Consider the following 23762-nt stretch of genomic DNA (forward strand, 5'->3'; position numbering starts at 1 on the left):
AATCCCTTTTCTGGACTCATCTGTTTCTTTGGACGATAACGGATAAAATTTACAAACGAAGTTTTACCCATTTTATAAAATTAATAAGATTTATATGTTTTCACATTACTCCTACTTATATACAAGTGTTTAATTATCATTTTTCATTATTGTATCTGTAGTAACGTCGCTGTCACATTCCTTTCATTCACAAAACTATTTTTTGTCAATTTTAAAAAGAAATCTTCTTATGAACATATGCCCTAACCATCTTAAGTTTTAACACACTGGGTGGTAAAATAAAATATATTTTATTAATATCTGTAATACCACTTTTGATATTTTAATGAAATTTGTACATGTACTGTACATCACGAAACATTATTTAACACTTTTTTTTATATAAAATTTATTCTTACAATCTCCTAAATAAATTTAATTCTTTGATTTTTTCAGTCCGATGTACGGCCTTCGCTTAAAAAAATGTCATTATTGTTTTTAAGGAAATCAGTGGCGTGTCACTATGGACAAATAATATTTTGGTTAATTAGGTCGCCACTGCACTGGTTAAATCGAGTTTTTTTTTTTTGTTTTTTTTTTTTTCCTGAAGCAAATATGTCCTTCAGAAAAAAAATTAGAAGACTGTTTCTTTTACTTTTATAGTTTTAATGAAATAACATAACATCTTGACAAGAGAAATAATAAACGATTTTTATTTCAAAAAACGCTAGCTACTATTAATTATTTTAAAAAAATTGTCTGTTAATAAATTAATAACAATCTTTTTGAAAAACAGTAATACATAGAAAGTAGATAATATAGATAAGATAAGATAGATACACGCCTCAGCTCTTTTCCTCATATTGCCTCGCACTTTTCGAAATATACCTCCAGTGTTTCTTATTAAATCGCAGCAAGCTCTTGTTTGATCCTTCAGCTCTTCTACAGTTAACTGTAGAACTAACTAACCCCCATAAGAAAAAGTCCATACTATTTAAGTCTGGGGATCTAGGGGACCCATCGTTATTAACTATGTGATCACATCCTATTCCTAATTAAATATTCTCTTCTAGCAATCTTAGCAAATCCTCTTCTTAAAAATGGCGATAATTATGGCCACTTAGCCTTTGTGGCAGGAAAAAGGGCCGAAATAGGTAATTTCCCACAAATATTTACCGAAAACGGTTTTTGATGTTTAAATTACATCGGCCTCAATATGGTTATTGTGGAACTTTTTGATTGCATTTCTGGGAAAGTTAGCTTTATCTGTAAATATTATTTCTTGCTTTAGACGTGCGAGATATTCAGATCATTTCCATTTTTTATAGTACTAAATTCAGTATTTTCATTATTAAAATTTAAAACTGTTTCTTCATACAACCTTCTATGTACATTTGAAAATGTTCACTTATTTGGTGTGACTCTATTAGGAAAGCGTTTTTGATATAATCGCCTAGCTTCCGGCGCACTGCCATCAGCCAGACCATCCATAAAATGGATATCTGCCAACTCCTCACTAGTAAACTCAACCATTCTTAAATTTCTATGGAAATATGCGTTAAATTTATTTAAAATATCTAACGTGGTATAACAGATATTAAAAAATTATATTTTCCATTTTACCACCCTGTATCTCAAATTATTTACACTCATTAGAAAACACCTTGTATCTAGTGTATTTTATTAATTGTGAAGAATAAATCCTTGGTTGCGGTTGTAAATGACAATATCTCTGAATTTTTGAAAATATACAATATTGCCATCACATTCGACACCATAGCCCAAGCCCAAAACTTGGGCGCAAACCAACAATAACTCACTTGATAGCGAAAAACGAGCATACATAATCTCAATAGTCTCAGAAAAATTTCACATTTCTTGGTCGCAAATTGCATACCTTGGTCAGAACTACAACTTCTGAAACCTCATTAATGCTCATTTGAATAGTCGAATTCCAGATGATTCGAGACGATCTCTCCTACTCCTCGCATTTGATGATATATATAAAACCACCAACCGTCACCTGTCACTACAACGGCCGTACCGCCCCCATCATCACCCACGGCCACCAGACACACCCGAGAATTGTCCACTCGAATTCCGCAGCCCAGAACGTATCGCAATTATGTCGGCGGGTTCGAATTTTAATCACGAGTTATGTTTAACATCGACGTGCATAACCAGACGTGGAACATTTCGATGCAATATGGCTCCCCGTGCATTTCCGCTATGCCAATACGGTTCTAAATCACGCGAGAATTATGCCCCATTGTCGTCGATCGTTTTTGTTGAATAATCTCGCGTGTGTGTGTGTCGGGGCATTGTTGCCCGTTTGAGGCAGTTTAGAAAAGATTTCATTGTCGAAATGGTCCGATTGCAAAGTGGCTCTACGGGGTTAACAACAATGTCATCGATAATGAAAATAAGAATAATAATGATAATAATTATCATGATAATGATAATGATTATGATAATGATAATAATAATAATAAATCAGTCGGATTTGTTTTGAAAATATTAAAACATTTCGACATTCAACAAAACTACAGACTACAGAAAATTGTATAATCAGCCCTAGAACATGCACCTTTTCATTTCTCACATATTGTTCTTGTGAAATATATTGAATGAGTATTCTCCGATACCTTTGAGACATACTTTTTTGTCATTAAAACTTATTACACTTAAAAAATATGTACAATTTAAATATCACGTGGGTGCAACGGGTAGCGCTCAACCTCAGAACATCAAAGCTACCTAAATATCACCGTCACTTGATCGAGTGGTAACTCCAGTCACCCGGTGCATCCTGTTGGAAAACGAACGATGCTCTGGTCACCGAATATTGCCGGTATAACCATACGCGCAGATATACAGGATTAAATCCCTGTATAAAGGGAAGAGAGGCAACGGGAGACCACCTTCACTACTCATCTCAAGAGAATCACATGAAACACGTGAAATACTATGACGAATACATTTAACTCAAAATTGTCCCCAGGTATAAATCGTTCCCCAATCGGATCTCAGGGGGAACTGTGTTAAATGAAGTCAGGAAGGAAAAACTAAATTGACCGCGAAGCGAAATAAGGATTAGCACTTGGAATGTGTGTAGCTTGTATGAGGCTGGAAAACTGGCCAAACTGCTACCGGAAATGAAGAAATTGAATATGGACATTCTGGGAGTCGCAGAGACATGCTGGAATATGTCGCATTTCTGGGGGAGTCATGTACTACTCAGGGAATAATGACAGAAACCATAGAAAAGAAGTGAAAAGCTGTCCCGATCCGTAATAAATTTCCTCCCCGTCTCTGATAGGATCATATTACTTACACAACAGATTCGGCAGAAGATGAGATCGAGACGTTTTACGAGGAATTGAAACAAGTACTCAAACAACTTAAAAATCATTATATGAACCTGATAATGGGTGATTTCAACTATAAAATAGGAGAAGGAAGATTTGAGGGATTGGTGGGCCCTTATGGACTGGTACTACACTATGATCGTGGCGAGCGTCTTTGTCAATTCTGTCAAGAAGAAAGCATGAAATTAACAAACACAGGGTTCAAGCTGCCACCTAGACGCTTGTATACGTGGAAAGCTCCCGCAACCAGATCGATTACGTGCTAATCAATAAACGTTTCGGTACATCGGCACCTATCCGGGTGCCGATGTTCCCTCGGATCATGTTCTCTTGATGGCGGTAATTAAAATCAAAATCATGACCATCAAAACCCGTATACCACAGCGCAATAGATTACGAAAAACTTAAAAATAAAGAAACAAAAACCAAAATTGCGAAAGATATTAATGAAAAAATAATGACGACTATGGATCTACAGATGATGGAGGAAGCGAATACGGATGATGCACGGGGAGGAATGGAAGATACCCTGGCCAATGTTGCAGAGGCAGAATTGGGATATAAACAAAGAGCACAAAAACACAATTGATGACAGCTGAAATAATGGCGCTGTTTGAAGAACGAAGAAAGTACAAAAACCAAGGGATATAACTATAAAAGAATGCAGAAAGTTATTAGAACGAAGATAAGGATAGCTAAGAAACGACAGTGTGAAGAACTACAGCACTTACAGGATTACACGATAGCTTTGACCTACATAGAAAGATAAAAGAGACGGCTGGAACATATAGAGCATTAACGCAGGATGACCAACATCGAAAATTCATATGGAGAAACTACGTTAGCAACCAGCCGATGAAAAGCCTACTATTGAATATGTGGACGACAAAAATCTCTCCCATCACAAAAGAGGAAATTATAAGAACAATCAACACATCTCGAAAGATAGAAAGGCGATTGGACCCGACCTGTTGAGTTGCTCACGCTATTGGACGACAAAAGTATCGCAGCAACAGCACAAGCACAATGCAACAAAATGTGAGGACCATAGACTAATCAGCCTCATGAGTCACACACTGAAGATATTCTTTAAGAATATCCACTATAGAATATCAATAAAGTGCGAAACGGAGAGCGGGGGCTAATCACGAGAGAAGCATTAGTTGCGACTCAGGTGCTAGTCCAGAGAAAGGACATAGTGCTGTGCTTCATCGATTCCAAAAAACGTTCGACAGAGTCCAACATTATAAACTCGTCCAAATTGTAAATAGACTCGACATAGACCAAAAAGACATTCGTTGCATTCAAAACTTATACTGTAATCAAAAGACTGAAGTCAAAATTGGTAACGATTTCACAGACGCAAAACCAATCTGTAGAGGGGTTAGGCAAGGATGTGTTCTTTCCTCGCTTCTCTTCAATTTGTATTGTGAAAACATCTTTCAGGATGCCCTAGAAGAACCTAACATGGGCGTTACGGCAAATGCTAATGAAAACTAAATTCATGATAATAACTCATAAGCCAGAAGAATTTCAAAACGCAAGCCCAACATATGACAATCAATCAATAGAACGAGTAAATAAATTTAGGAACTTAGCTGTGTAAAAACTGGGAATCCGATAGAGAAATCACATGTCGAATTGAAAATGTCCGCAGTGTCAAAATAATGCTCACCAATACCGATCTCGATCTCAGCCTAAGGATTACATTTATAAAATGTTACGTGTGGCCTGTATTACTTGTATTATTGAGGGATGGACACGAACAAACGTATACTGAAGATACCATGGAAGGAAAGAAAAATAAACGATGAGATCTTGAGAATGATCAATACCGACCGCGAATTGCTGAATACAATCAAACGCCGAAAAACAGCATATATAGCCCACGTGATACATAACGAAAAATACCAATTCCTACACTTGTAAATTGAAGGGAAGATTGATGGAAAGAGAGGAATCGGCATGAAGAGGATGGTCTTGGCTTCGCAACATACAAATGCCCTGACAGGGTAGTCACATATAAAACAGCGCAATTTTAACTATTAATTTATTACTGAAAATTAATCCTTTTTCAAGCAAAATTGTAGGTAAGTGGATAGATCTGAATGCTTCTACAATGCCAATCATCATGGGTTTTTGGCTAGGTAACTCATATTTATATATTTTAAATTAGCAACCCATCGAAAGGGTATGTCAGATAGTTCAGCATTTGCCTTAAACTTAATTCCAGGCCATGATGGCAGAAACTAACATTGCCGACATTTGTTATTGTAACTGTTTGTTATATTTTTCCGCATTGTTTATATTTTACTCATTTTTCTCATATAATAAATAATTCATCCTGCAGTTCTGCTTCCCAATTATTTATTCCATCTTCATCTTCTTTAATACCTCTTCATGGCTCAATCGCCTAAATAAAAGCTTGGACTGCTTGGTTCAACTGCATTACTTGAAGGAAAATCATTTTGTTTATCTGGATCATCTGGTATTTCCTTTATAGAAACCAGATCTAGTACATTATTACCAACACTAACTTCATTTGTGCACCTTTTAACTTTTCTGCAAAATGCACCACTTTTTTTAACTTTTCTCTATTTACTTATTGGCGGATTCATAATAAAGAGAGGCTAACTTCATTATTTTGCAGCAGGCAAGAACGCCATTTTATTGTTTTATAATTATTATATATAACTTTGATTATGACATTGTTCATGAAAGTTATATAATAGTTTTATTTAATATCCTATCTATGTGCAATGTGTACAGCAATATTATCAGAAAGTAAATATTAATAAATTAATTTTATAAATAAATAATTAATAAATAATAGCCTATGACCAGATAACACATAATATAGAAATAAGATGAAATGTCGTATAAAATTGTTGGGTAACCGTTTATAATTATATTATATTATATATTATATATTATATATTATTATATATTATATATTATTATATATTATATATTATTATTATATATTATATGTAGCAAAGTTTTTTTTCGGCTCTAACATAATTCTTACAACTACCTTCTTTGTTCTTCTTTCTTTAAAGCTTAGTTTCAAAGCGATTATAAAATAACAGTGAACAATTAAAAATTATAAAGTATATTTGCTGGTTGAGTAGGTATAGTACTGTCGCAGATAAATAGTATTGGCATTTTGACTGGAATGGAAGAGTTGCTACTTGACGTACTAGATTATCAGAAGGCAAATTGGCTTCAACAAATTTTACAACTCTAACTCTTTTTCTCTCTGAGAAACACATCTGCATTGGTCGGGTGCTTCAGTGAGCTTTTTTCTTCTGGTCCCCTTAGCTCTCAAATTGCTATAAATCACCTCTGCGCGCCGCTCAGAACGACGATGGTCGGAGCAAATTATTAAGCTGCGTATCGTGTGATTATTATATCATCATTCGTTAGTTCATTTAACAACGTTGTTATAGCGAAATGCAATTTCGCGCTGATTCGGTTCAGCTGAGTATCGTAACGAACTCTGTATGTGCGTTTTGTATTCTATTGGATAACCCGGGTGCATTTGGCATGAATGGAACGTACAATGGCGTCATTTTGTGAGGGAGGGGGGCGGTAGGTATTTCGTCTGTTACGTGAGCAATTTAAATGGATACGTTTCGCTTATTAGGAGACACAAGGCAGAGAATTCGTGTGACGGTAGCTAATAGCCCCCCACACACACACTGCTAACCAATCAGACGCTGGGTAATCATATGCTCCATTGGATGCATTATTTAATAAAAGTGAGAGAGCATGGCTACAAATATTTTTTGATGGATTTAACAACTAGAAATACGCAAAACTGTTAAAAATTAAATGATTCCTAATATTTGTATTAATTTCCTTGTTGCCTTTTTTTAGTTACATCAAAAAACAGAAAGGAGTGGAGGTTTTTACATATGTAGAGTCATTAGGAGGGTTTTTATTTATTCGCAAATAACAAGTTTTTGGAAAATGTTATATTGAAGTACGTAAAAAAAGTACTCACGCAATTTCATGTTTCCGTTTTTTTCATCATTGAATAAATTTTATAATGTCCGCAGTATTCGATTTTCTCTGGTTGAATTGTAAGTTATTTATTATGGGCGAAATGTTAGTGGAATTACTTTTTCACAAAAAGCCAAAAAAAGAAAACCCGTTCATACTGCAAATCATTTTAACTTTGTTTTAGAAAATTTCCATTTCGTAGGACATTTAAGGAATCTTTGATTTATTGAAAAATGCAAATTTCCAATTTTTTTTACTTAAAAGATATTCATCCCACAAACTCTGCAAGCAAAATTATTTTTACCATATTTGTTCTTGTCTTCTGCATGGCTCTATTGAAGCTAAATATTCGCGACGATGTCGCGGAAAGAGATCTGAGGCATTAGCGTCCTTCTTTAGCTTTCGTGTGACATCTTTCCTCTTCCTTTAAGTTCGTTCTTCTGCTTTCGTCAGATTATCCTTTGTTCTTGTGTTTTTTTAACAAATCAGCTAATAAAGCTTTCGAAATACCCTTTATTTTGGGCCAAACTCAATGTTATTTTTATGAATATATGAGATAGTAAAGAAAAATTTTTCTTATTGAACCTTTATGTGATCTAAATGTTGCTATAATTTGTTGTACATTTTTAAATCGGCGTTTAAGGATATATTATAAAGTTCGTTCTCTAAAAAAAATAGTACTTTGTTTCTATACATTTCTTTGAATCGAGCGCGTCTGTAGACAAAGAGCAAATGTCTAGAATAGGCATTACTACTCTGCTTAACAGCTGAACCTCTCAAAAAGGCCAGACACAAATCAGCAAAAATCATTGTCGATTACAGAAAATATGCGGTTGGAACAAAATATTTTTTATAGAGCTTTCGCGAGCTATGTAATCGAAAACTGCTAGACAAAAACCTGAAAGATATGAATTTGGCCTGGCAAGTCATTTTACTAGTTGGTAAAGGAAATACAAATCCTTGAAAATTCTTAAGCAGTTATAAAGCGTGAAGTAGAAGAACATTTTTGGTCTCGAAGAGACGTGGCTTAGAAAGGATGATGTAGCACCTGAAATGTGAGATAATATTACTTGTGTTAAGATGGGTTAGTTAAGTTAAGCTGGTTTTTAATGAACCCTATAATAAAAGCATGTACCGTGTTTATATATTGAATTAATTTATTTTTTCTACTTTAAAATACCCGCCACTGGTCATTCGTAAGCAAGGTGTCACTTTCAAACGTCAGCTTAACTAAATGCTGTCGCTAGCCGGTCGGTACTTTAGTAACGGGTCGCTAGCGATCGGATGTTTTCGGTCGATATTTAAGAGTTCGACGACCTTCTTTCGATAGCGTTCTCGGAAATTACGAGACGAGATGATGAATCGAAAACATTTATTTAAGAATTATTAATTTTCGCCTCCGTAAAAATAAACCAGTTATCGGAAGGTTGACTAATTATAACTTTGATTCTGTAAAAAAGAGAATCGCATTGACTCGACTTATTCCAAGATTTACTCAATTTTTGTAGAGTGTGATCAGAAATCGGAAATTTATGTAAAATATGGTAAAAAAAGGTAAATATAATAATAATAATAATAATAATAATAATACATTTATTGTTATAACCATCAAAGTTACATAGAAATAATTACATAACAAAAATTAAATTAGTGAAATAATGGTCAACAATAGGCCTTGTTAGGACAGCCATCTAGAAATTCTAGATACTGTTCAGGCCTCAATTTAACAGCGAAAATATAATAATAAAAAAATTCATAGAATTTATTTGAAAGCGCCAAGCGTAGATACACATAATTCTAAAGAAAAGAAAAGAGAAGAAATGGAGGGGGAAGGAAAGGAAAGGAAATTGGCACATGTTTTGTAGAAGAGCTTAATATTAGTGCGTACATTACAACTGCATTTTGAAATTATTCCTAAACGTCGAGTTGGACTGAGTAATATCAAAATTAGTAATAGAGTTAATGCAAATGGCTATATTATAGGAATATGATCTTTTAAATAATTCTTTGCGGTGACGGGGTATAACTAGTCGGTGTCTTCCACGCAGATTCAAATCGTATATTGATATGTTAAGAGTAATTTTTCTGTAAAGATAAAAAGGTAATTTTGTTTTAAGGATGTTGAAATAAAGGGAACTCATTCGTAATTTGCATCGACGGTGCATATTAAGCCACCCTGACGCAGCAAGGTACGGGGAGATATGATCTCTCCTCCTTACCCCATAAATTAGCCTTAGACAAGAGTTTTGAACCTTCAGGACAAGGTAACGATCGGACGCATCCAGGCACGGTCCGTACACAGCACTGCAGTGATTAAATTGTGACAGAACAAGTGATTCACACAGCAACTTACGAGTTCCCTGACAAAGTACATGTCTATTGCCATAAATTAATTTTAAATTAGCATGGGCAACCCTTAGTTTATTAGTAATATGTTCTCTGAAACGCAACTGCGAATCAATAGTGAGACCCAATCTTTTACATGACTCAGAGAGTGGCAATTTTATGTTATTAAGTTTAATTGTTATGTTATACTTTGCATGGGTTAATGATTATCATTTCCAAAGAGTATTACTGAAGATTTATTAGGGTTAAGCTTTAGGAGGTGATCTGTTGCAATGTTAAAAAAATTTGATAAATCGGTATTGATGACATCCTCCGCGGTAGCTATTTACATCGACTGAACGGCGGCCTCGATTTTATTGGTGAGGGCAAGTTTTCTTTATTTTACAATTTTTGTTTTACTAATTTACATGCCTCCACCTGTGAATGTAATCACTTTCGAAACTCTCTTTGATTTTATTGTGTCTCTAGAGACTTTGTATGTCAAAAATGTATGTATTTTGAATGATTTCAATATGCCTGCTCTGACTTCCTAGACACTGGTACAGAAAATCAATGTGTTGGACTGTTTAGTAACTTCAGGCTGCGCATGAACCTCTCAAATAGTAATTTTGTCAGAAATAGAAACAATAAAATTTTAGACTTAGTATTGGTATTGGCGGGCGACCAAGAACTTACGCCACCAGATGGGGCCGTTGGGCCCCCAGACCACGCCCCTCCTATAGGTCAGCGACTCCTTTAGCCCAATACCGTGCACTGAGTCCGGATCGATCAGGGTCCTTCCGAAGACTCCAAATCGTGCCCATATCAAACAGTTGCCTGGTAGAACGTGCAATAGATGTGTTAGTTCAACAAGGTAGATCATCATCCTGCAATTCTTTGTCACCTCAATTTCCTCATTCCTTAAATAGAAAACACGAGCGAACGATATGTTTTTAAACTTGTACTGATCATTTCCATCATGTGTTCCAAATTTTGAAAACACTGATAATAAGTATCATCTCTGGTTTAATTCAAATAAAAAAAAAAGCTGGATGTCACAAAATGTTCAGAAGTACGGGTAGTCCCTCAGAATTGCAAAATTTTAAATGCCTTAGATCGAAGATAAAATCTAAAATTAGGGCCTCCTGTAAAAGCTATCTACTGAAAATTGAATATGACATTAAAAAAATATCTTAAAAACATAAGAGAAATCTCAGGTGTACCCAGTTATATGAATTTTAATGACACTGAGTTACATACTCTTCAATTCTTTTGGACTATGTTTTTCTACAGTCCTTTTCTAATTGGGGTTCTCTCAACAATTTTAGTGGTATTAGTAATTCACACCACTTCGAAAATATAAACATTGTTCTAAGAATATGAGGTGGAAAAGGCTCTTAAAGTATTTAAACTTAAATTTACAATGGGTACAGACTAAACCGCTTGTAATACTTTTTAATCTGTGTTTGAGAAACCAAGCCGTTTCTGGTAAATGGAAAATGTCTAAAATTAATTAATAATTAATAAAAAGACTCTAGATCGCAAATCACAAACTATAGGGGTATTTCACTTATCTGCAATTTCTGTAAAGTTTTAGGATCTCCTGGAGGACAAAATATTTCACTTTGTTAAGAACCAAACAGTCCAACGATATGGATTTTTTAAAGGAATATCCACCATTACCAATTATACGACTATGTCTTAGTATGTTTCTAACGCTATTGATGAATGTTCTTAAATGGACGTCATACATCGTGATTTTTCAAAAGCGTTTGATCACCTAGCTCACAACCTCCGTCCTTTTGGATTTTCCGAATCGCTTGTTAATTTATTTTCTTATTTTTATACTTGTCTAACCATACTCGGTACGTCTATCTCTATGATCACACTTCCGATGAATACATTGCTTCCTCAGGCGTACCTCAAGGCGCAGTATTTAGGAAATTGTTATTCAACATTTTCGTTAGTGACATTGGTAAAGGCATGATGTCGATTTTTTTATATATGCGGACGACGTAATTTTCTTTAAAAAATCCGGTCTTCAGAGGATTGCCTTACTCTCCAGCGCAGTTTGACGCAAATCAAAAATTCTTCTCTAAACTTGCAACATAATGTAGCCAAATGTAATATAGTCTCCTTTGTCACCATGAGTGTAGCTGTGAAATATGACTATTACCTTTTTGATAAAACTCTCTTTTTGTGACTTGGGAGTAATATACGACTCGGAATTATCCTTTGTTCCTCATGTTAATCAGGTACTGGCAGAAGCCTCAAAATGCTATGGGTTTATCGTACATTGCACTAGAGACTTTAAAAAGACAATTGCTAAACATATTTCTTACGTTAGGTCTAAGTTGGAGTATGCAACAATTGGTAATATTAAGTAAGTTTTTGAAGTATGTTTTGTCTAAGTTGGGGGGAGTATATCCCCCACAAGACTTTTCACATACAACATTATTAAATAGATTTAATGACTTTATTCGAAGTTTTAACTAACTCTAGACATAGTAGGACACTCTTTCTGCCCACACCAAGAACAAATATATTAAAATTTTCATATATTTTCTCAATTTGCTCAAAGTACGATGCTCGATCCGATTTGGAATTTTTTTCGCAATCTATTTCCAAGGTAAAAACGTTATTGCCCTATTACCTATAATTTTGAATTTCAGTCTTTTCCTATTCTCTTTTTTTATTAGAGTTAATATTTATGTTACGCTAGACTTTAGGTTAAGTTTCGTGAAGCATCATTACTTGCAATGTAACTAATTATTACTTTGTTCGACAACCTAACTGTTATGCTTTTTACAAAACTTCTGGATTCCTCCTGCGTCGGTTTTTGCTTAGTCGAAATTGCTGACGTTTCGCCAATCATGCTTTCGGCTTCTTCAGAGCTTCCACAGTAGCCTGTGGAAGTTTCTTTAAAAAAATAAACCTAACTGTTATTTGGGCTTCATGCCTGTTAGATAGACTTCTTTAAATAAATAGATATTGTAATTGTAAATAAAGTACATTCTCAATTATTCGAAATAATGTGGACCAAAGGGATTTCGAATAATCGAAATTTCGGTAAATCTGAATTTTTTATTTCGGAAAATAGGAGTTTAAGATAAATATATACTCTCTCTCTCTCTTAAATGAGATAATTTTTAACTACACTCGTAGGGCACTACTTCTGTTCTTCGCCGCAATATCCCTCAACTTTAGGATTAGGTTGGTTAGTTTTGGCTAATTCATATAAAACCTGCTTCTTACGCTGCCATGGCTACAACAAAACTTAAGTTATCCATTAATTTGGGAATTTTGAATCCAAAATTGAAAAAAAAAAACGAATTCAATAAAGTCAAAGCAAACAATGCAAATTGAGAATTCGGGTAAAAGAGGCTTTCATATAAAACTTAATTTTTGCTGATTTATGGTTTGGGATAGTGAATTGAATACCCAGCGAACATAAACGACTTTAATATATTCATTGACTTGAGAAATCCAAATAAAAGAAAATTAAGTTACTTTTTTGAATTGAAATCAAACGAATTGTCTATTTTGATAATAGCGTATTAAAACCGTATTAACTAAAGCTAAAAACTGAAAGAGACGATATAATATTGTTCCATATTTTCAAATAGTTATGCAACAAGTGCGGTAAACGGCATTTGACTTATGAGTTTATTTGACACGAGAAGTGTCCAGCGGAGCGAGTTTTTAATAAACGAGTGAGTTAAAAAGTTTTTCTACTTCCGTCTGTAAAATACCTAATTACGCACCGATCTAGCGTGCGATAAGCGTTGCTTTACCACGTCAGTTTCGTTTCCCACGAGGCACTTCGGATATTTCCGGGATTTTACCGCACGGGTTTGGGAGCAATCGGATGTTTTCGTTAGGTAAACTTTTTAACTCACTCGTTTATTAAACACTCGTTCCGCTCGTGTCAAATAAACTCGTGAGTTAAATGCCGTTTACCGCACTTGTTGCATAATATACTATGACCGAACGTGTTGCATACGATAATTTTTCTACGATCGGTAGTTTTTGGGTACATTTTCGCAAAACAACACGAATACATTCGCTGACATGAGCGTCAGAATTGACAAACGTCAAAATTCAAAGCGTCGGAAAAATCTCCGAAAACATCCGATCGCTCCCAAATCCGTGCGGTAAAATCCCGGAAATGTCCGAAGTAGCTCGCATTCATGGGAAACGAAACTGACGTGGTAAAGTGGCGCTTCCCGCAAGCTATATCGGTGGATAATTAGGTATTTTACAGTCGGGAGTAGAAAAAAATGTTTAATGTTTCTTAAAAATTGTCAATTTTGACGTTTGCCATTACCAGACATGGTTAACAAGTGACCAATTTGCCTTAAAAGCCCTAGCTCAAAACAAACGTGTAATACAGACGACTTAAACTACCAGAAGACAAATATATTTCCCCCTGTTGGAAAAAATAAGTATACTAAAACGTTTTAATGGTTGACTCTTGAAAATTCGATGAATTGTTAGTTGATTTCGGACTATTAATAGTAATATGCTGCTCAAAAAAAAGTAATGCTACAAGGTTACAATAAAGACCTGTAAATGATATTTTGTAATAATAGTGAGCACCAGATTGAGAAACGTACATCCCTTATCAAAGTTTTCTTATTAGACGTAGCTCACTCCACTTCCGACACTCCCGATTAATATTCCATGGCTTAAGTCCAAAGTTAAATCGGTTCTCCGGAAGCCCGGAGATTTGATGTCATTCTTTATATATCGTAAAGCCTTTCCGAGCCCGAATTTAATCACGGCTCTAAATAAAGCTCAAAGGTTTCCGCGATCCGTCCACGACACAAAGGGTGCTTTTGATATTACTAACAAGTGCCGAAAAATGGTCTCGCTATAAGCTGGACTAAATATTGGATTTGGCATAAGTTATGACGTGGAGAAAACGTTGCTCGCATTCAGAAAAACCTTTAAAATTTAACATGCACTTTCACAAACCTGAAAGATATTGAACTGAGGTTGAATATTGTCAAAAAAAAAGCTCCACTGATACCAGGACCCAGTTGGAGTCAGTGTTTCTGAAGTTGACTTGCGTTGACTCACATTCCTGAAGTTTAATTAAATTAGACCTAATTTAATAACTAATTGAATTAGGCTTAAAAGAGTAGATAATATGCATCTACTACAAACAATACTATTTACAAATTTACTTATTATTACAGTAGGCTGGCAAATATTACGAATAATTATTATCTTACCTTTTCAAAACTTTAAACTTAGTTTCTAATAACTTGCTATCAACTTTAGTCAATCTCATTTTTCACTCGTTGTAGAGCTAAATAAGATGAAAGGACGCGAAACAAATAAAAGGACAAGCGAGGAAAATTATAAATAGATAGGAATAGTAGTAAAACATTTTTTTTTAATTTTCCAATAGACATCAATTTGACTAATACTACTTTTTCCGAGAATTACCAGAAAAAGGTTTCAACTTTAATCTAAATTAACTGTAATAATGACAATTTCGTAAACGAACACGTATTAGCCAATTTAATAAAATCTCAATTTACAAGTAACAGTAAATTCCAAGATGCCTCATCTACGTCTATGGTAAAATCAATTAAAAATAAGGCTTCCCAAAATAATAACTATTTACAAGAGCTGAAAATCATGTCAGTCATATCATCGATTTTCTACAATATATTACAAAAACCAAACAGTTTCTTATACCAGGCACATACCAAAGTATACAATATGATCCCACCGAGTTATATCAAAAACACATCAAAACTGAGGTTTTACTTGATGAAAATCCATTTATTAAAATAAATAAGAACTAACGAACTAACGAAATTTCGTGAAAATCTGAACTTTTAGTTCTTATTTATTTTGCCAACTAATATTTAAATTACACAAAGGGAATATGCCAATTCGGCCTGTAGTTTCTTTTGGGGCAGTACCACCAATTAAGCCTTCAACAAGATTAATAAACATTTTAGAATATCATATGGCCTTTTCTATAGACGTTCACACACGGACCCAGTAATACGTAATAACTCAAATCACGCTCTCACACACACTACTCCACAGACTGCTTAATATACCACTTTCCTCAGAATTTTTTGAAAAAGAATTAAATATTCTAATGCAAATAGTTTTAACAATTGTACGACCCTTCTTTGATTGATAAAATTATAACTAAAAAGCAGGGTTTTTTGGACTCTATCTATCCCATATTAAACACCGAACTCCAAATATAAAACAAAACTCAAAAATCCGGAGTTGAAATGTGGATCATGTCCCAAAATTTACAACGGTCAAACAGGAAGAACATTTAAAAAATGCATTAACGAACATAAAAGAGCATATAAAAATAAAAGTTCGGATTCTAACTATACCATTAATTTAAATTCAGAAATGCATAAGCTTAATGATAATTTTTATATTTTACATAAGGAATCAAAATGCAAAAAACTAAATATGTGGAAAGCAATGCAGATGAACAAAATGAGATATTTCAACCGATTACCTAATGACCAATTGGATTTAAGTGCGTCCCCCCACATCAGTAACTAAGAATCTGTTACTACTTGCTTATAAATCTAGATGTCAAAATATTGTCATATTTTTTATTTGATAATGGTCCTGTGTTGCCGAAACAGCTGTCATGAATCAATAAATAACCGTGAAAGTGTGAACATTTTTTTGTTCTGATTTAATTGAGTAAAACAACGTAATTGTATTTTTCCAAATTATCTTTATTGATTATATTTGTACTATAATAATTTTCGACGATGTAGAATACAAATCTGATTTTATTAATAATGGAGTGAAAAATAAAAGAAACAATCAATCGTGCATAACTTTTTAAAAAATCGCCCTATAAAATAACTTTAAAAGTCGCTTTTTTTTAAATTAAAAATTAAAATTTTTATTGACGCATTTAGCATCTACAATACAGTTTAACCTAAGAAAAATAATACCCACGCATGTCCATCGAGTAATAATACTTAATCCAAACAACACTTACATTTGCTAAACTAACAAGTTTACAGGGCGTTGATTAATTAAAACTACTGAGAGAGTCAGAAAATAAATCAATACACTCGTCATTTGAGAGTAAAATATTTGTCAGCTTGCACATTCGATTCAAAGGCGAGGTAACGCCATCGTTGGTCCTATGAAAATGAATGTTGACAAGAACCTTGTTTTTTGCATTAATAGGACAAATATGAAAACCAACAGATGCCAGAAGATCTGGTGCATCTATCAAGTTATTAAGGGTTTTGTACAATGTAGAGATGTCAAAAAATATGCGCCTACTCTCCAAAGATGTCAGATTCAAATGCTTCATAATCTCCTCGTAGTTTAAGGAACTTACACTGTACACACTCTATTTTTTCCTTGTGAATTGCTTAGTATGGTTGTCAGACACATCTAGCATACTCTAAAATTGAACGCACAAGTGCACAGTACAGCTCCACATACGTAAAGATGTTTTCAAAACCCTTCAAAGTTCGAAAAACAAACCCAAGCAATCGAATAACTCTGTTAGTCATAAAATCAACGTGATATGTAAATGTGAACTTCGAATCGAGCGAAACTCCAAGATCTTTAACTAGGTTCTGTCTCTCGAGCGATCCAGAGTTCAAATGATAGAAGAAAGGTACTGGATTTTTGGATCTGCTAAAGCTTACAATTTTGCACTTGTTTGTATTAAGAGTTATATCGTTTTGTCTGCACCACAAATAAAACCTATCAAGATTCTACTGCAATTGATGACAATCAAGACCTTAAAGAGCTTTAAATCGTCCGCAAATGCAAGAAATTGGCACAAGCGAAAAATATTTTTTAAGTCATTAATGAAAACATTGAAAAGGAATGTGGAAAGGGGTCCCTCATGTGGGACACCAGACGTCACAACAGTCTCTGACGAAATGTAACTTTTAACCTTAACTGATTGCTTTCGGTTAGTGATATAACTGCGAAACCAATTTAGAAGGTCTCCAAAGATTCCAATCCCTGAGAGCTTCCCCACCAGAATGCCATGATCAACCCCGTCGAAGGCCTTGGAGAAGTCAGTATATATAGCATCTACCTGATCCCATTCTCAAAGGCCCTAAACAGCGAACGCTTATAGCTCAGGAGGTTCGAAACAGTTGACCTTCCCTTGACAAAACCATGCTGTTCGGTTATAATAACGTTTTTAAATTGAGGGGTGACATAATCGGATACTATACCCTCAAATATTTTCGAAAATCAGCAGATTTATGGAACATTCAATTTCCTTTAAAAATCTATATGTATATTGCTTTTTTGTACATTGTATTGTGAAAATATTCTACAAAAAACAAATTCAGAATGGTATATTATGCAAAAAGTGCGGTAAGCGGTTAAAAAGTTTACCGAACGTGTTGCATACTATACTTTTACTACGACTGTTAGTTTTTGGGTACATTTTCGCAAAACAAAACGAATAAATTCACTGGCATGACCGTCAGAATTGACAAAATTCAAAGCGTGCGATAAAATCTCCGAAAACATCCGATTGCTCTAAAATCCGTGCGGTAAAATCCCGGAAATGTTCGAAGCGGCTCGGATTCATAGAAAACGAAACTGACGTGGTAAAGTGACGCTAGATAGGTGGGTAATTAGGTATTTTACAGACGGGAGTAGAAAAATATATTTTTAAATAGGTCGTTTGCCTGTTTTGACGCAGTTATGAGTAAATGAGCGATAGATTTTTCATAAAAGAAAATCGTTGATTTTTTGAACTGTCATTTTCTTTATTATTTACTTCCACGTTTTGTCTAATCATGTACCTCCAGTCGTTTTCAGGTATGCACCTGAAGACGACTGGAGATACTTTTATTTTATCATTTATATGACATATGAATGTATTTTGATGCGTATCATTTAAAAATGAACAATTTATGAATAAGTAAATGAATAAATTCATAAAAAAAATTCCCTTTCTCAATGATTAGAAAATATTGGTGTATTTAAAGCCTTGAAAAAAAAACTCCTGAAATATTTCATTTACTGCTACCACTACCGCTCCAACTCCCTAACTACTTTCAAACAAAAACTTAGGCAACACATTTTTGACAACACAGATTTTTCTTTGTTAATTTTTAATATTTATTTTTCAATATTTTGTCTTTATTTTGTTTGTAGGCTTTTATATTATATGTATTAACTAGCTTTTTTTGGCATAGCTACAACATATTTATTCTATATTAATTCAGTTGATTAATGTATATATAAGGATCGCATATATCTGGGACTACTTGTTTGCTCTAGGTCTACGTGGTTGCTTGCTAGCAACAATGTTGAATCAAGTACTTAATAGATTTTTTCTACTCCCTCTGTAAAATACCTAATTACGCACCGGTCTAGCGTGCGGGAAGCGTCGCTTTACCACGTCAGTTTCGTTTCCCACGAATCCGAGCCACTTCGGATATTTCCGGGATTTTACCGGGTTTGGGAGCAATCGAATGTTTTCGGAGATATTTTCCACGCTTTGAATTTTGACGTTTGTCAATTCTGACAGTTCATGTCAGTGAATGTATGCGTGTTATTATGCGAAAATTAACGGTCATAGAAAAAGTATTGTATGAAACACGTTCCGTAAACTTTTTAACTCACTCGTTTATTAAACACTCGCTCCGCTCGTTTCAAATAAACTGGTGAGTCAAATGCCGTTTACCGCACATGTTGCATAATATACTATAATATATATAATATATAAAATAATATATAAAATTTCCTTGTAAACTATTTATTTATATGTGTGATATATTTTCTTCCAACTGTTTGAGAGTACAAACCTTATGTAATAACTAGTAATATCTCTGCATACTAGGTTGCACACACAGATTCTTGTGAATCCATTGTGCAAACCGAAATTATTTAAGTTTAGAATATTATCATTGTTGATTTTTTGTTGTTAAACAACTTTAAGTTTTTTGCTCAAATTCGAACCTTTTTCAGTTTTTAATGACATTTTTTTAATTATAATTATATATATATATATATATATATATATATATATATATATATATATATATATATATATATATATATATATATATATATATATATATATATATATATATATATATATATATATATATATATATATATATATATATGATGACACTATATTCCGGGATATCATCCGTTCGCTCGTTGAACTCCGACTGGAATCCTGCATCCGACTGGAATCCTGCAAATCTTGCATCCGACTGGAATCCTGCAGACGTTTCGCCAAAATCTCACTTGGCATCTTCAATGCTCGCGCTCCGAAAACACTTCGAACATATATATATATATATATATATATATATATATATATATATATATATATATATATATATATATATATATATATATATATATATATATATATATATATATATATATATATATATATATATATATATATATATATATATATATATATATATATATATATATATATATATATATATATATATATATATATATATTAATATCATTACAAATATTAATATTATTATCATTACAAGTTTAAGTCAACTTTGTGATTTGTTAATGTTGCCAAATAAATAAATAAATAAAAAAAAATACTATTGTCTAAACTAATAAAGGATGTCTATTGTAATTACTACTATTACTCTGGACCTTAAGTAGAAACAAAAATATACTTGGTTAGGTCGAACCTTTAATTGAAAAAAGAAACCATTTTAATAAATAATATGAAAAAAATGAAGTGTTTTGAATTTTCATTTTTTGCACCAAAAATCTCCACCTTAAAATAATCAGGCCGGCAACCGTGCGATAATAATTTAATTAAACTATTGTGCAGCTGCTTAGCAAGTCACACTTTAAATAAATACCCGCAATTATCGAAAATCCATTAAAGAGAACGACAATATTCCTAATTATCTTCAGAATAATGGACGTTCGACATGGAAGGATAAATAAATGTAAAGCGTGTTTTCGTGTTTAATAATGACCATATTGTGTTCGTCATAAAAACACCGAAAATCGATATACTCATATCGATATGTTGTATCATGTGTTTCGTAGAGCTATCTAAGCAATTGTGTCACTAGGTCATACGACTAGCCTAGTTTTGGCCCTATGATATTTAGCGCGAAATTTGGATGTAAATGGTACTAAATGTATAAAGTTGCCACGCTTTTCACAAATCTAACGTCCGGTTTGCTTTCGCAAATAAATTAGCTTTGGCCTAATGATTGCAACGAAAAGTGGTGCTGCCTGCATTACCAGATTGCCTTCTAAATCTCGTCGATGCGTGGGGCAAATGCGTAGCGCGAAGCGGCTTTGTATTTTAAAGAAGTCCCTTCGGGTTTTCTTGTCCTAGAGGCAACCATTGTTCCTGCGGACCACTATGGTACTTTCGTAAAATTGATGTAATTTGTAAGTGCCTTTTATGTCTAGCCGAACCTCAAAGTTACGGCAAACTTTTTTTTTTTCAAATATCTGGCGCAACAGTTTCCAATACTGCTTAAATCAAAGTTTACCCTCTTTTTTCCGTTTTTAATTTACGGCTTACGGAAATTTTCAGGATTTTTCGGGTTTTTTGCCCTGTAAATAATTTAATGGTCGGGTTAACAATTTCCGAGAAAAACATTTTTGCCGAGCAAAAATAACTTGCAAAAATTAAAAAAAAAAACTTTGCGAAATCAGATTGCGTGCAACTTTAAGAGTTTAAATGTGGGTGTTGACTTTTTACAAGCTACCAAATGAAGTCCCAAGCTGCAAATTTTAGACACGTTTTTCAATATTGCACGAAATATCGGGAACACCCTGTACAATAGGTAAAACTTTTAGCTGTACATGTATGGCCACGTGAATTTTTAAAAATACTTTATTTCATAAAGATGAAAGTTTTTTATAAGTTTATATTTGTGGTTCTACGTTTCCTTAATATTGACTGTTCGTTTTGGGAGGCTACCGGAATACAATGTATATATTATTTACTTTACTTACTTAAAAAAAAACTGTTTAATAATTACTACATAATATTTTAACAATATTTTTCATATAATAAGCAAAATTCAATAACATTTACATAGAACTAAAATCTTTCGTTAGTTTACGTATAATAAATAGTTAAATTTAGTGTATCCGTTTTTCTTTTCAAACACTTTAATGTCGGTAATTTTATTTGTAAATCTGGCAGCGTCGCCCTTGGTAATTTCCAAAACATTCTATAATGTATTTATTTCCAAAAAAATATTTTAATATTTTAAATATATTAACAACAAACCTCTTTTTATTTGGGTAGTGATTTATTTAACCTACTACCATTTAAATTAAAACTGTATTCATCGATAATTCTACACACTCAAACAGTTTGAAGCTTTTTTGTTAAATTGACAAATAAGAAGTCATCGATATTTTAATCTTTTTATGTCTTTAATTCTGTAGTTTTATACATTTCCATCTTTTTTCGGTTTCTCGTCTTTATTAATAATTAATAGTTTTGTACGTTAGGTTATTTTAAACACTTTTTTCAATGAAATTGATTTTGCATTATTTTGTTTTTTGAATTGGTTTGGTTGGTTGGTTTATTTTTACTGTTTTGTTTGTTAGTGTTGTTTTATACACTCACCTTATTTTTATTCTAATTAGCCAACTTTCTTTCAGTTGATCAACTTTTTTTGTATTATACCGAGTTTTTGCCCTTGGTTTTGACGAAAATTGAAGGCAATAAATATATTGGATATTTTTCGAGAAAATTCGATATTTCGAACAGAGATTATTATTATTACATCTTTTCTCCCTGTTTTCAGATACTTATGTTTAGAAACCTGCGAATCGATCGGTTTGCGGCATAGTTGAACAATTCGATTGAAACTTACTCGGTATTTTAAAATCTCCGTGCCCTCCTTCTTAAAAGTCAACGCCACTCGACACAAATACGAAAAACAAAACGACAACAACGGCCATCAACTTACGAAATGCGATGCGTCGAAAACTCAAAACATTGCGGTCCACTTTCCCGCCCGGAGACGAACCGCACTCTCCCAAACCCCCGGGTGCCGAAAAGCGAATCGAATAGGCTTTCCCGTCGCCCGAAAAGTGTTTGAAAACTTTGCGCCAGGTGCGAGTTTCCCACCGTGTCTGAGGAGTTCCGAGCGCGTACGAAACGCCAAATTTCCCGTCACACTGACGGCAAATTTTCTTCGACGCGACGTATCATACGTTTACCCCCCCCTCCTCGCTCGCCGTCGTCCGGGAAACGACGCCGACGCGTCCCGACGGCCAAGTTTGCGGGGGCGTCGCGACGCCGCGTCCCTTTGTGCGTGTTTTTACGCGCGTGTCTTCCACTTCGAGCCGCTCTAGGACTCGGGGGAGACCCGTGATCCGTGATCCGGACTCGAAATATTGCTAGGGCCGGTTTTTTAGTTTCCGACAACCGTAACCTTCGGTTTATTTAAGGAAAACGGTGTTTTTCGATTTGTTGAATAAATTAAGTTGAAAGCGCCCGTGGAAGCAGATTCAAAAGCTTGTTCTTAACCTCAAAACATTGCCGGAATTTGGCGGGTCTCTAAAAGAAGTTACTTATAACATTAAAAAAAGGAACGGGTTTCTTATTTAAAAAAAATAATAATAAACTGTCTTTAATAAAAGTCAAAATATTTACATTATAAGTTGTTAATGCAAAAGTAGCGACATTCGCAAATTGGGCTCTTCTATGTAACCACAGCAAGAACGCCATAATTGTCAACAAAATACACATCCGTATATACATCGTAGCTATTAGAAATACACTGAAAAAAAAAAAACAAACACACTAATTGTAGAGTTTAATTTCTACAAAAGGAAGTAGAGATAGGGACGATAACAATTTATTTCATTTAATTCCACAAAAATGTGAAAATTTAGTTTTAATAATTATTCGCAATTTGCCAAAATTTATCACACATGTGTGTAAACTTTACTTACCATTGTGTAAAAGAAAACATCCTAATTTGTGTAGCTATATTCTCTATTTTGTACGGTCAATTATCATATATTTTCGATAATAAGTAAGAATAATATAGAAAACTTTCTAACAAGTTGTGGTAGTTATCACGATTTTATTGTAAG

The 23762-nt window shown here is 33.7% G+C and overlaps 1 protein-coding gene across 5 annotated transcripts in view; it reads right to left on the minus strand.

The window, feature by feature from the left end:
• The window catches only part of LOC132701747 (1-phosphatidylinositol 4,5-bisphosphate phosphodiesterase epsilon-1-like), a 313515-nt gene extending 290689 nt beyond the window's left edge, over positions 1-22826 (minus strand). For 3 of the 5 annotated variants that reach the window (XM_060669913.1, XM_060669908.1, XM_060669912.1), the window contains exon 1: positions 22628-22826. The gene's annotated coding sequence lies outside the window, so the exon portion shown is untranslated. Of the gene's footprint in view, positions 1-22531 lie in introns of all 5 variants that reach the window. The other 2 variants (XM_060669910.1, XM_060669911.1) reach the window with 1 other exon arrangement.
• Positions 22827-23762: the final 936 nt, after the last annotated feature.

This window comes from Cylas formicarius, unplaced genomic scaffold (genome assembly GCF_029955315.1).
Source record: "Cylas formicarius isolate icCylForm1 unplaced genomic scaffold, icCylForm1.1 PGA_scaffold_5__7_contigs__length_24384050, whole genome shotgun sequence".
NCBI lineage: Eukaryota > Metazoa > Arthropoda > Insecta > Coleoptera > Brentidae > Cylas > Cylas formicarius.